The sequence below is a fragment of the Anomalospiza imberbis genome, chromosome 1 (genome assembly GCF_031753505.1).
Source record: "Anomalospiza imberbis isolate Cuckoo-Finch-1a 21T00152 chromosome 1, ASM3175350v1, whole genome shotgun sequence".
Lineage (NCBI taxonomy): Eukaryota > Metazoa > Chordata > Aves > Passeriformes > Viduidae > Anomalospiza > Anomalospiza imberbis.
The window spans coordinates 110035280-110048455 of record NC_089681.1 but is presented as its reverse complement, the minus strand read 5'-3'; the positions used below and the strand labels follow the sequence as shown (position 1 = coordinate 110048455).

Genomic DNA, 13176 nt, shown 5'->3' with positions numbered 1-13176 from the left:
TGGTCCCATTTAAACAAAATGTTGAAAAACTATCAATGCAGAGACTTCCCTGCATCATCAGTCTAACAGACATAAAAGCTGAAGTAATCTTCACTGGGACTTGTCCGTCCACAGTTAACCATTCCTGTCTCCCTTCACAATAAATGGAAATTCAGTCACCACAGATAAGACTCTGTGATAAAACAAATCCTGCCCTAAAGCAGATAGCCAAAGAGATCAGATGAATCATTTTGTAAAAGCACATACTTACATTTTCTGTAACAGGAGTTTAGAATGAATAGTTCAGAGGATGCACACATTATACACATCCACCAGACACACTGAAGTTTTACCCCTCTTCTCCTTTTGCTCTCTTTTGTCTCAGATAAGTAACAGCATCTCTATCAATTATTTATTTACTGCATAATTATATGTTGAGGGTAAGACTTATGTTGATTGTGTTCCTAGAAACACTAAATCCAAAATTTGACATACACGGAATAGAGAGATTCAGAAGCAATTTTTTTCACTCTGAAAAGAATTTGTACAAATCATCGGAATCTGAGAGCAAACTGAAGAACATATTAACTCAGTAAATAAACTGCAAATATAATTTTTCATATTTTTTCCAATATTTCCTCACTATTTTTATCTGCTATCCTGATGTAAGGTATCTTTACAGGGTAATCTATGAACCTTTAAAAACAGTTTGTCTTGTTACTGTATGACCCACTACTTGCACTGTTACACCTTCACTTCCCCAGAAGAATTTTTATCACCTTTCTTCTGGTATAAGGGAGCACCAACGCACTAGAAGCAGGTAAAAGGCATTGCAAGAGTGACACATGAAGAACAACATACATTAAATGCATATCACATGCCCTGAAAACTTATCATTACGTAACTCCTCCAGCATATTTCAAACTTCTTAAGCTCCTAGTACCCAGTATTTCTTGAGTATTCAAGACTCAATATGGGAGTCAGGATCCCAGGAAAGTGTATTCTTCTGTTTGCATACAGGTGTCATGATCCAGCATAGCCCTTCCTCCTCCACCTTTCTATGGCCTTCACAATACCATTCAAAGGTACTTAAAGAAATCATGGCAATCTACACTCACCCTACAGCCAAACATTTTGTACATGCAGCATTTCGGGGGGGCAGAGGAAGACACAGTTCAGAGACAGGTGTGTTACAACTCAGCCCTTATATACGCAATGCCCTCTAAAGCTTTATTTTCCACTTTACGTGACTGCACCATAGCATACACACATATCTTCCCTTTCACTGATGACAAATCCTATCCTGTTCCCAGTGAGTTCCACAATAAAACACTACAGGAAATTTTTTTCAAGGTGTACATGCACTTCTTTCCTGTTAGGCATTAGTGTCCATATCCAGTCCATACTGTGTTACTGAAATGACAAGATATATCAGCAAACCTCTCTACTGTTCAGCACTGAATACCTCTAAAATGATGAAGATCCTGATGAAGAGTTATCAAGTAATGCTGTGTTACAAACATAAAAAGAAGAATTAACCTGCAACACTTAACTATACTCCCTAGTTTTAAACAGTCTGTAGAATTTTGCTCGGAAAAGATACAAGAGGTACCAATTGCTGATGAAGTTTTGCCATTCTAAACATTTGGAAAATCTCTAATGAAATGCATTTCATCATTTTAGAATGTATTACAGGCATTAGAGCTACTGATGTCTAGACTTCACTCTTCTTAGTATTGAAGTAAAGTAAAATGCCAACAAGAATTCTTCAATTCTTAGGCCCATTATTCAGTGAACAGCCAGCAGCAGAAATATTTGGCAAGTCAATAAACTTGGTAAAACATTGCTCCTGGACCAACAAAATGTTGGAGGCTGGGAAGGGCAGTACTATTATAGATTTGAGAAGAAAAAAGTTACTAACAACATTTTGTAACAGAAAACTATGAGAGCCTGCATGACCTGACTTATAAGAGCAAGACACTTTGAGGTAGATCCAATGCATGAGGAAAAGAAAATGTGAAAGATACAATGCATGACCTGGATATCATCAATTAAAAAACCACATTTATTTCTTAGATAAGGAATTCTCAAACTTTCAGGCCTACAGATTGCTGTCTACCATCTATTTTCTTGAAGATTAGTGCAGTACCATCAAGCATAGACAATTTAAACTTTCCTCTTTCACACAGCTAAGCTAAGTGGTCTGCAGGAGACTGGCAAAGAGCAAACTAAGATTTGAGAACTGTGTTGTAGAAACTCCACCTGATAGTTGATATCTGTGAAAATCACCCTCAATACAGACAACTTAAAGAAGCCACTGGATCTGAATCAGTCCTTCAAGGCCTCCACTTTAAAACTCAAGAATATCTATTTCCTTTTTCTTTCCAAGCAGGTGAATGAGAAAAAACAGAGACTACGCTGATGTACAGACTCCAAAGCAACAGTAAGACTGTAGCAGTAACAGCAAGATTATGATTATACACTGGACTCCAAAGCTATTAAGAGGACAGATGCACTAAGACTGATGGAACTATGAGCCACTGACAAACCCATCATCGGTAGTTACTGGCACTGGTTCCAATTGTGAAATATGTTAAAAGCTCAAAGTACTTTCACAACCTTGCTGATAATTCCCCGCAGTTCACAAGGTACTTTCCATTTCTAAGAGAAGGTATTACACAAGACAAATACAAGCTGCCCTACAGATTTAAGAACTCAGCAACAGCTTTACACTATTTAAAGTCCTCACACCAGACACAGCTCCAAAAGCAATAATCTCATGTTTTATCTGTTCTCCTCTTAAGCCTTCTCTTGAAAGCCAGCATGTGGCCTTTCATTTTTAATGAAAAAAAGCAAGAGAGACACTACCCTGTTTACATACCAGAGGCTTCATCAATACAGCACTTAAGCGCTGAAGCTGTTCCTGCAGTATTATTGCATTAAAAAACCCCAGATCCTCCTAAATAGCCACATCTCATAAATTATCTTCTGCACAGCAGTGTGTGATAACGTCTTTTAAAAGGACTTGCTCCAAGTTTTGTGATATCTGCTAGCACTTTCTTTCAGTATCTGTAAATCAGTTGTAAAACTTTGTTCAGACCCTGTGATGTCATAATATATAGAAAAATTAATTTCAGCTGATAATGCCATGTTTTGCAGTTCCCATCAGCAGAAAAATTTTTCCCCAACTACAAAAAATTAGCTTAGATATCTTAGTTACAGACATTCATACATTTAACCAATCCAGATCCGGTATTTCAGAGAGCAATTGCATAAGCAACAGAGATAACTCATGGTAGTTGGACTCCCTAGCCCAAAATTATACTTTTCCAAGCCTGATAAACAGTATCCAAGTAGATTTTTGAAGACTTTTAATATTCTGAATCCCATCTTTTTTTTTTTTCTTCTTTTTTCTTCTCCCAAAATAACTAGGAACATGAACTGATGAAGAAATATTTTGCATATCAGGTGATTCATCATGGTATCACCATCTTTTAAACAGCACGCTAAATCTTTAGAGCCAGGAAACTTAATGCAGAAACTTTGCAGAAAGCAGATAACTGAGATTTGTCCACCTAACTAAACTCCTTCAGAAAAGCTGCATTATTTATTCCATGTTCATGAAGTCTCAGAATTGTTTCACCTTTTTCAAATTTCTATTTATTAACATTACCACATAATTTTGTCATGCCAGGCAGTGCAGCTAAGACCATTAAGATGAGCTCTAAACATTCTGCCAAGAATCAATGAACACTTCAGTGTGGCATAACATTTCTATGTTAGCCCTGTTTTAACACCTACATCTTTGTTGCGCAAATTCAGAACCACAAACATTATTTTCTTCCCATATCAAGGGAGATGAAAGCATCACACACCATCTCAAACACAAGTGTTCAGATGCAAATATGTGTGCATACTCTTTGTACCTATTACAAACAATAATAATTTCTATTAAATTTCTTAATATCTTTAAGGTCAAATATCATGTAGTTTTGTTTGTTTAGCAATAAATCTGGTAACATAAAATTCTAGTACTGAATTGACTTAAGTTGCCACTATGAGACTGGTGTTTTCCATCTAAGATACCAACTGCTTAAATCCTGATAAATAGATTGACTCGAAGCAATAGTCATTCAGTTCCAATACCTTATTCTCATTCACTGCATCCTAAATTAGTCAGGAACAGCCAGACACATGAAATTTGCCACACTTTAACATGAACTAAGATTATAAAGAAGCCTAGGTTATCATCTCTCAAGTAAAGACCAGCCAGTAACCAGACAGGAGACTGCTGCAGAAAAACCCACAATGATACATAAAGAAAGAAAATAGTCTGTCAAATACAGTGTAACATTTGTGTCCCAGCACTGTTGTAGAAGATCACTATAACAGAGGGATTCAGCTTTTCAGAAAGTGAACATGCTCTGTTTTGCACTTTGCAAGTATAATTATTTCTCATTAAGTTCTTAACATTGGTGACTCAATCAACTTATGTGTACTAGAACTCTGCCAGGGTGAGTTATCCTAGAATTGTAAGGGAATATACATTTTTTTCAAATCCTCTTAAGCTCTTACATAATACTGTTATGTGTATTAAAACAACAGGTACTTTACATTCTTGTAGCAGCTGCAGCATTTCAGTTAAGTGCTTGAAAATAATGTGATACAGAAGATGGGCAGAACCTCAGAGGGTACTAAAGGTAAGAGCTGATACAATTTAATATTACTACATTCATCATAAACTGCAGCTCAGCCCTATATCCTTGATCTGAACCCCATCTCATTGGTTTCTTATTTTAAGACATAATCATAAACACTATTAAGTAGGAATGGACAGAAGTTCACCAATAAGTTTTACAGCTACAGCATTTCAGTGAAATTTGGAGAATCCAAAAAAGGAAGTGCATTATTTCACAAGAGATACATTGTGAGGAAAAAAAGTAGCTGCACCAGGATACTGTGCCCTTGAAAGCAAGGCAGGCCAAGCGAGACAAAGGTGCTACTTAGGCATTACAGTTGCCAGTGGGATAAAAGGGACAATGATACACTGAAGGTGTAGACGGCAAAAGAATCATTCAAGTATGATTCAAAAGCAGTTAGAAGAGACCAAGTTGGTCAGAACAGTGCACAAGATGACTACTGCAAGTAAAGAATATCTGCAGTAGCATATCAGCATGCACACCCTTAACATGCTATTTCTTTAAAATAATCAGAAAGTAGACTATTTATTACAGTGCAGCCACCTACACCACATGGCAGTATCAGTTCTCATAGCACAATGATTCAAGGAACAGCAGTAACCTGTAGGGTGTCCAGCACTCAAACTGTATTTTCCTGCTTCTCAATTGCATAAAATGAAAACAAAAACCATAACACAGTAAGTACACATAAGATACAATTCTCCCTTTTCCCTGTTTTTCATGAAAGCCTCAAGTGTGGATCATAAAGATCCTCATAAAAGAGCTATATGAATGTGTTGTGTTAGAGGCCACCTTGCCTACCAGGCAAAGCTCCAGCAGTCAGGTAAGCTTCTCTTTCCAATCACTTGAAAAAAGGCATTTAGGATATTCAGGAAAATTAAGAGACAAGACTGGACTTTCTTCTCCTTAGTTCTTATTACTAAGTCCTCTAATCTGGATGTTGTATGCACTAGAAGTCAAAGGGGCAGACATTAGTCTAAGTAAACATTTTGACATGTTTCACAAGGTAAAATTTGATTGCATTGTTTGGCAATGATTGTTAGTTCGTATTTGTTTCAGTTTCCTTCGAAGGATCAGCAATAGTACAAAAACAACCACGAGCCAATTTCCCACTTTCTGTGATATATCTGCCAAAAAAGTCCCAGGCTTCCTTAACCCAGTTCCTAATGGTGCATGCCTTGAAAGAAAGGCTTAACTGTAACACAATAAACATTTGCTAGTAAACACTTCTATACAGATTTCACTTTGCAGAGATTCGATAAACTGGTCCTTCCCCAGAGCCTGAAGATCCAAATATATCCATAATAAACAACTCCAAAAAAGCAGCAGATATGACTAAGTAGTGACTGCACTACAGAGGGCAGGCGTAAGCATATTTGCATGCACTTCATTCATGCTAGATGGGTGAAAATCATACAGTACGCTTCAGCTGCTCCAGTAACTGTAATGGTACCACCAAAGAAATGACTGCTTTGCCCTCATCTATTCATAACAAGCTCTTGGAAGTGAGATGATCAATAAGAAACTATCTGTGAATAAGCAAAAACCCAAAGCATGTATCCCACATAAAGGTTTCTCCTTCACAGGTACACTAGCATCTCCTACCAATAAAAATATCCAGTCTGAAAATAGGTCACTTTTGTCACCAACCATCCTCTCGTTATAGGGATTTTAAATATAGGGGGTTTTGCCCTAGTGGATATTCTCCAACACTTTACTCAGTCTACTTACAAAAAAAAAAAACAAAACAAAAACAAAAACCAACCTAAATAAAACAAATAAAACCAACCACGCATATCTGCCCTTCAACTATTACCAGGACTGCACATCAACTATCTTTAAAAGTCATTTTCCACTAATTTAAGCACCTGGGTGCCAAAAGTCACCTGACAATAAGCACAAAGACCTCTATGCAGGACCTTGCTGGTTATTCTACCAATTTCTATACTAATCTCTAGGCAGTGAATTCAACGTACTAAGTGTGCTGACAGCAGCACGGCACGTACTGACAAAGAACGAGGGATACTTCCAGCCTCTGTCAGGAGGGGCACGCTCCAGCCCTGGGCACAAGGAGACGAAGGCAAACCTGTTGGCTACGCACCGGATTCCGAGGGGCGAGATGCACCGTCATTCCCCTAAAACGCACCCGCGGCCGGACCGCGGGGCTCCAGCTTCACTTGTTTATTTTTTTTTTCCCTTCCCGGCAACAGAAGAGACGCGGCGCAGCCGGCGCGGGCAGCAGCAGCGGGGGAGTGGCGGAGGGACCGGTGTCACTCCGGTCACACGCGCGGGGCCGGGTGTCACCGCGGGCACACGGGGCCGTGCCGCACGGACACTCCGCCGCGCCGGGGCCACGGCAGGTTCCCGCAGCCCGCCGTCCCTGCAGGAACACCTGCATCCCGGGAGCCCGCTGTCCCCGCAGGAACACCCGCGTCCGGGGAGCCCATCGTCCCCGCAGGAGCACCCGCATTCTGGGACGCCGCCGACCCCGCATGAACACCCGCATCCCGGGAGTCCGCCGTGCCCGCAGGAACGACGGCTTCTCCCCTCCCTTCCCCAAGCCCTTCTCTCCAGCCCCGCCAGCACCGACACACCGACCTTCGGTGGCGGCCGGGAAACGTCCCCTCACCGCCTCCTCCTCCCCCTGGGCCGAGGCCGCCATTGGGCTCCGCCGGCTCCGGGAGGGGGAGGAAGGAACCCACCACACCCCACCGGCCCAGCCCGAGCCGAACGAGGCCCAACCCCGCCGGCAACTTACTGCCCGCAGCGGCGGCAGCGGCGGCGTCTCCTCGGGGCGCCGCGCCCCGCGCCGCCCCCTGCATGGGCAGCGTCCGCTGCGACTGCCCTCGGGAGCGGCGGCGGGGAGCTCAGCGGGGAGGGAACGAGGGACAGAGGAGGAGACGGAGAGGGTCCGAGAGCCCAGCGGGGAAGGTCGGCGGGGCTGCGGCGGGTCGCGCCCCTCGCCCGCGCTGCGCTCGGACGGGACCCGGCGGCTCCGGCTGCGCCTCCGAGCCGCGACTGACAACAACGGCCGCGGCTCGCGCGGGGCCGCGAGGGGCGGGGCGGGGCCGACGCTCGCCCGCGCGCAGCCGCGCCTGCGCCGCGCGGCGGGAGGGGAGGGGAGGGGCGGGGAGGCCGCGCGCCAAGCGCAGTCGCGGCGGGGGCCAATGGCGGCGGTGGGGGACAGGACAGGCTGCGGGCAGCGGCCGCGGCGCCTGAGGGGAGCGGAGGGCAGCGGGACCGCCCGGTTCCGTCCCGTCCCGTCCCGTCCCGTCCGCCCTGGGTTTCATGGAGGTCCTGAGCAATTCCCCTCAGACATGGGAAAAAGAACGGCGGGCGATATGCTGAAGGTCTGAGGAGAGGGTGAAGCCCGCGCGTCCGCCACCTGCGTGGCGGTGAGTTGGCGGCCCCCTGTCCTTCTGGAGGGGACGCTGGGCTGGAGGGCTGCTTAAAGTCGTGAAAGGGCCACGTCTGTGATTCCTGGGTAGAAATAATAGAGTATAAATGAGACTACAACGATCACAGAATCAATTAGATTAGAATAGACTTCTGAGATCATCGAGTCCGGCCCGTGACCGAACACCACCGTGTTAACCGCTGAGAGCCACGTCCAGTTTTTCCTTAAACACCTCCAGGAACGGTGACTCCTCCACCTTCCCGAGCAGGCCTCGGTGCCCCTTGTGCTCTGGGCAGCTGGCCTGGGAAGCGATGGTGTGAGGGCAGCGAGTCACGCTGCTGTTGGATTCCCCTGTGGTGGTAAGGGTGGGAGTGCGATGCATGGTGGAGGTCATCTGGAAGCAGGGAAAGTGCAAGGAAAGGATGGTACGGAAGCTAGTAGGAGAAAACGGGGTGAGGAACGAGCCTGGCAGGGGCTTCAGTGTTTCCCGGCACACATACACCTGGCAGAGCAGAGTTTCTCTGCACACGTACCCGGCTGAAGGGATGAGCAAAGCGGTTGCTCGGAGCATCAGAAATAATGTAAGAATTTCCTCTGAAGATCAAGGAAGGAAAATCTTTGAATAGCCAGGGAATTAAAAGACTTGAAAGTGTCACTTTGAAAAGTGCCCTGGTGTTTTTTTTTTTTTTTTTTTTTTCAAATAGAAATGGCCAATCAAGATATATGGAGAGAGAATACAAAACCTCATTATATAGCTAAGCCTAATTTTAAGAAAATCTTTGAGAATTGCTTTTCATTTTTTCCCATGCTATTACAAAATTTAGATATCATTCTTTTGTTAATAGCTTATATACAGCAGAGGCTATTGAATTAACCTGGAATTTCTTAGCTTGAAACCAGTCTTTGTGAATACACTAAGCCAGAAAATACAGTTCAAGGAATGACTAAACTGAAATAGTGTGATCATACGTAATAAAAAGCACATAATGATTCTGTATTTTTTAAGGTTTCAAAAGGGAAATAAAGTAGAAAATACATGAAGGTTTCATGTTATGTTTAGTCTGAGCCCTGCCTCCTACAAGAATGAGAATTTCATTATTTGTTCATAATTTAGACCATTCCATGGCCTAAATTCTCTACTCTCCAATCAGGCTTGATTCTCCACTCTTACACCATTCAGGCACCAATAAAACACAACTGATTGCTGAATTTACAAGATGGATTTGAAGTAGGAGATTGCAATAACCAGCCCATCACCTGTGTCTGCCTGATTATCACTGATTTCTCAAATCTGAGTTTGCACAAGTGTGTGATACGCACCACTTGGATTTCTGAGCCTGCTGTGGTCAGCTGATGCCTCATGCTTATTGTGTTGTAAAACTTAAATCTAGATTCCGTCTCTAGTTAATAATAATTACGTATTTCTATTTGGTTTTCATTGGCATGTTGAAGAAGGCACATCTCACAAAGACCAAATCATGATTCAGTTCAGTGCCACTAAGTCTTCCTTAGCAAAATATTTTGGCATAAAGGACTTTTTTATATCAGCTAGAAATCACATTATCATCTATTGCACTGCCACACAGGATATTGCACTCAGGCATACTCAACTTTTCTGTATGTTTGCTTACGTGTGAGAACAGGTGGGTGGGAAAGGATACATTTACTGGGGAAAAAAAAGAAATTTCTCACCTGCAACATAGCTATTTTGAGATACTGTATTTAGGATCGGTTGTGCAATACAACAGCTCTTTTATTTAATGGGATGAGTCTTTGTAGATGAGTATGTGTGAGACCAAGAAGGTCAAGAATACATGCTGCATTTAAGTGGAGACAACAGGGACTGGAAGGAGTCTGAAAGTCTCTGGTGGGATGGAATTGCCTGTTTTCAGGCAGCTTTATCACTGTTTACACTAGATCACATCACATACTTCTGGGGTGAGACCAATACCATCCCCCGACAAGGTAATGTAAATCTCCTATCACCTATACAGTCACTTACACTGAGCTTTGTCTTCAGTGGCACACGGCCTTGTTTTGATCTTGTGAGGGTTTTTTGACAGTGAAAACTTAATGAATGTGATAACTACATGCCTGTAAAATCACTCGAGCTTCAGTGAGGTTGCTGGGGGAGGTTGGCCCTGTGCTGCTGCTTTTGGTTGGCCTCGCCTGGTTTACTCTGCAATAAAAGCACTGTGCCTCGGTCCCCATGTCAGTTATAAAACAGGACAGCTAATATATGATAGCTGTGCCACAGCAAAACACACCTCACCTGTCAGTCATTAGCCTGAATGTATTTGTCTAGGGAAGGTGACAGCAACAGCCTCATGCATCTGTTTGAGGGATTGCTCATGGCATACATGCATCCAAATCAGACCAGATGACATTCCTCCTTGCTAAATACAAGCATAATCTACTACAGGAAGAAAATGGTAGATTATATTGTTTTTTACAGAATACCTACTGGCTGACATTGGAAATAATCTTGTTTTTGATAAGATACAGAAAGTCTGTCAAAAGTCTGGAGTGTATAAACACTGTGTGAAATTGTTAGTCTACAGGATTTGAGAAAGGATATGTTCTTTAAAAGATTAATCATTATGGTTCACCTGTTTCAAAAATTAGGCTAATATTTAATGTAAATTATTTTGCACCTTTCCAATGAGATGTATTTGAAATGCAAAGTAGTGCAAGAAAATGTTGGGATGTTTCAAAATGCTTGAGGCTTAAATAATGACTTTGGACCAGCCTTTGTGAGTATGTCCGTTCTCCCTAGTAATTCCCAAACTCACTGGTCAAATCTGAATTAAAGGGGTAGATATTTTCAGAATTACATGTTTTCATAAATGTCATGAAACTAGGCCTATGCAGCAAACAGTAACCTTACCTGTACTCCCTGTATAGCAAAAGCTGCAGTGTGAGCTCACCCTTCATTAGTCACGGGAGAATCCGCATGGATGAGAGTGGCTTTTTCCCCTCAGGGTGGAAAAAGCTTCAGTCAAAATTCACACTTCATTAGATATTGGATAATCGGAGCATGAGGCTCAAATCCATAGGCCTCATTAGTTCCCTTTCATTATTAAATTATTAACAGTTTCTATGACAAAGCAGAACAAAGCAGCTGCCTTTGGACAGATATAGAAGAGTACAATTTATGCTGCAGCTCATGGAGGACATTCAGATCTGTACATTTCCATGATCAGGGGAGGTAACTCAGGTTTCTGGGCTGATTAAGAAACTGCTGGAAATATGCATAGAAATCAAATCTTTTCTGAGGTCAAAGCTGTATTTAAGATTTGCAAATGATCCCAAGGGCAACAAGAAGAGCTTCTGCCACAACTTCAAGAGTCAAAGACTGAAAACAGGAAACGTGGTCTTGTTCCTGAATGGGACAAATGATCTGGCAATGGAAACAGATGAGATTGTGGCACCCAGAGCCACTGTTGCCTCAGGCTTATCATCAAGGTCTCCAAGATCTCTGTGCTTAGAATTCATGGAAGAGAATTGCCAGCAACTGGGTGAGGATCAATTCAGGGATTACATGGGAGAATTTGACCCATAAACATTCATGGGATCAACAGAGCTGTATCCAAACCGTCTGGTTTCACTGCAAGACTGTGCTTTTATCTTTGAAGGACAGTGGAGACTGGAGTTTCCACAGCCACTGGAATGTTCTCCAATGACTCTTGGAAAAAAGCCCAAAGGCAGACTGCTAGCTGCTCAGCCTCACTGCGGTGGAAATCCATGTCCTCTTGGATCACTTTTCTGAACACAGCAAGGAGGAGGTGACTGGGAACAGCCAGTGTGCCTCACCAACCTGATAGCCTTCTATAGTAAAATGACTGGATTTGTAGATGAGGAAGAGCAGAGGATGTTATGTACCTTGACTTTCTCAATGATTTTGACACTGTCTGCTGTCTTGTATCGAAATTTACACATTGTGGGCTAGATAGATGGACAACCACATGGGTAAAAAAACTGGATGATAGGACACAGAGGCTGCACTCTCTTTGGAGGCCAGTAAGAAGTCAAGTACTGTAGGTATCTGTCCTGGGACCTGACCTGTTTAATGTCTGTAGGAATGCCTAGAGGGGGTGACAGAGTACCCTTTCAGCAAGTTTGTGGATGACGGCAAATTAGTGGGAGAGCCAATATGGTCAAGAGTAGAGCTGCCACTCAGAGGGACTCAGGCTGAAGGAATGGTATGACAAGAACCTCATGGAATTCAACCAGGACAAACAGTGTCTGGGACAGACTAACTCCGTGCAGGGTACAGCTCTGCAGATAAGGGCCTGGAGTCCTGGGGGACAACTGGGTAACCTCAAGCCTTGAAGGTTAACAGCACCCTGAGCTGTGTCAGCAGGAGCACAGCAAGGAGAGGGAGGAAGCAGTTACCATCCTCTATTTGGCACTCAGACTGCATCTGGAATACTGTGCTTTTCCACCACCACATAGTTGCTCTACAAGGCCTCTACTGCAGGCCTTCCAAAAGGTCTCTCCCTCCTTCTCCTAGGAAGGAAAAGGGGCACAAACACCCACCCACAGCCTGTACTATAGAGGAGGAAACACAGAGCAAGGCCATGGGTGCTCTAGTGCGGCAGAGGAAGAAGGTGTGTGCTTCCTTCGATGGGTGGAGAAAAGTGTTTCCTACTGGTGCCAAGGGCAATTAGAGTTGCTGCCCGCTGTGAAGAAAGCACATTTTGTATCCCCTAACTCCTCATTTGCTTTTTAGTCAAAGCAATTAATCCCTCCTGGTGACACAAATAGCAGGGACAGTGATACAGGGGACCCTTGTACTGATAGGAAAATTGGGATGTGGCCCAAGCTGACTTAGGCAAGGAGTACAAAAATATCAGGCTGAGACCCAGCATGCCACCTCTGTGGGTCCTGACTCGCAGAGAAACAGTGCAGAAACTGTGCCCTTCCTATGATACCTTTGTCCCACATCTTGTTCTGATGAGCTGGTGACACAGTTCAAAAGCTCCTGCTTCACTCAGAAAGGAGCAGGACATTAAAAGAACATCAGGCATAGAAATGATGAATGAAGTAAAGTATGACATGGATTCATAATGCCTTATTCTGAAAGGATAAAAATGTGTC

General features: G+C 43.3%; 1 protein-coding gene across 1 annotated transcript in view; it reads right to left on the bottom strand.

The window, feature by feature from the left end:
• SNRK (SNF related kinase) overlaps positions 1–7701 on the bottom strand; it is a 39622-nt gene extending 31921 nt beyond the window's left edge. The window contains exon 1 of the mRNA XM_068205706.1: positions 7438–7701. The gene's annotated coding sequence lies outside the window, so the exon portion shown is untranslated. The remainder of the gene's footprint in view (positions 1–7437) is intronic.
• Positions 7702–13176: the final 5475 nt, after the last annotated feature.